Source organism: Pan paniscus, chromosome 8 (assembly GCF_029289425.2).
Source record: "Pan paniscus chromosome 8, NHGRI_mPanPan1-v2.0_pri, whole genome shotgun sequence".
NCBI lineage: Eukaryota > Metazoa > Chordata > Mammalia > Primates > Hominidae > Pan > Pan paniscus.
The window spans coordinates 63275218-63276790 of record NC_073257.2 but is presented as its reverse complement, the minus strand read 5'-3'; the positions used below and the strand labels follow the sequence as shown (position 1 = coordinate 63276790).

General features: G+C 38.0%; 1 pseudogene; it reads left to right on the top strand.

Annotated features, from left to right (window-relative positions):
• The first annotated feature begins 798 nt into the window (after window positions 1-798).
• On the top strand, window positions 799-1276 carry LOC100977943 (protein MIX23-like; annotated as a pseudogene).
• The last annotated feature ends 297 nt before the right edge of the window (window positions 1277-1573 follow it).

Below are 1573 nucleotides of genomic sequence, written 5' to 3'. Positions count from 1 at the left end.
CTACCCACAGCCTGCTGATTGGTCCACTTTACAGTGAGCTGATTGGTCCATTTTACAGAGTGCTGATTGGTCCGTTTTACAGAGTGCTGATTGGTCCGTTTTGACAGAGTGTGATTGGTGTGTTTACAAACCTTTAACTAGACATAGAGCGCTGACTGGTGCATTTACAATCCTTTAGCTAGACTTTCTGTCTAGCTTTCCAAGTCCCCTACCCGATTAGCTAGGCACAGAGCCCTGATTGGTGTGTTTACAAACCTTTAGCTAGACACAGAGTGCTGATTGGTGCGTTTACAATCCTTTAGCTAGACAGAAAAGTTCTCCCAGTCCCCACCCGACCCAGAAGCCCAGCCGGCTTCATCTCTCAGTTTCAGGTTAATAGGATTGAATTAGGCTAAAAGCGTAATTGGACCCTGAGTTTTACAATGAAAGTTATGGCATTATTTGTTTAATTTCTGAAGATTTCTTTATTCAACCATCTTTTCAGTTGTTTTTCAGAAAATATTTATTAAGCATTCACCATGGATTAGCTCTTCCAAGGGACAGTCAAGGTTCTTGGCCTCAAGAAGTTTACATTCTACAGAAAACCTATTAACTGAGGAGCATATGTATGGTAGGATTTTCCTCTTCTGCATATAGTAAATAGTGCTCTTCACATACTATTCTATCCCCAGCCTCATTTCATCCTTTCCAGTGGCTCATGTAGAAGAAGAAATCAGAGGACCTGACTTTTCCAAGGTGTACAGGTAGGAAATCAATGAAAGCCAAGTGGTTTAAAACATCTCATTTTTCTGATCCAATATGGTGGCGCCCAGTGGTGACGTGAATTGTGAGGAGTTTCCTAAGTTCCAGGAATTATTACTCAAGGTGATGAGGAAAATTGATGACAGAATAGTACATGAGTTAAACACTATGGTTCCCACAGCTTCCTTTGCAGGGAAAAATTGATGCCAGCCAAACCTATAAACAATTTTATGAGTCTTTGATGGCAGCTCATGCCAGTAGGGAAAGAGCCATAAAAAAATTGTATAGTCCAGACCCCAGCAGTAGTAAAAAACTTCCAAGAAGAGAAAGATAAAAATTTAGATGATTTAACATTATTAAAGCAACTGAGAAAAGAGCAGAAAGAGTTGAAATGGATGCAGTCAGAACTGAATGTTGAAGAGTGGTAAATGAAAGGAGCTGGAAGGTGTTTAACGAATACTGCCAAATTCACTTCAAGCCTCCAAAGAATGAAGAAAGAGATACTTTTTTTAAAAAGGACCAGATCATCTCATAGGAGCTAAGCATGATACATATCAATAAGACAAGCTTCCTGGGATGATTTCTGAGCCAACAGCCTAAGACCTTATGTTGATTTCAGCCCCACTTAGTCAAGACCTCAAGTATAAATAATTCTGATAATTATGGAGAAATCAACTGCTATCTTATACTGATTCTTTAAAAAATTGTTTGTAACTATTAAAATAATTTTCTGACTCAGTGAACATTTTTTTAAAAATCTCATCTTTCTCAAATAATCAGAAAATTATATTTCCCAAATTCCTTTCATACCTATAAACACTAAAGCAGCATA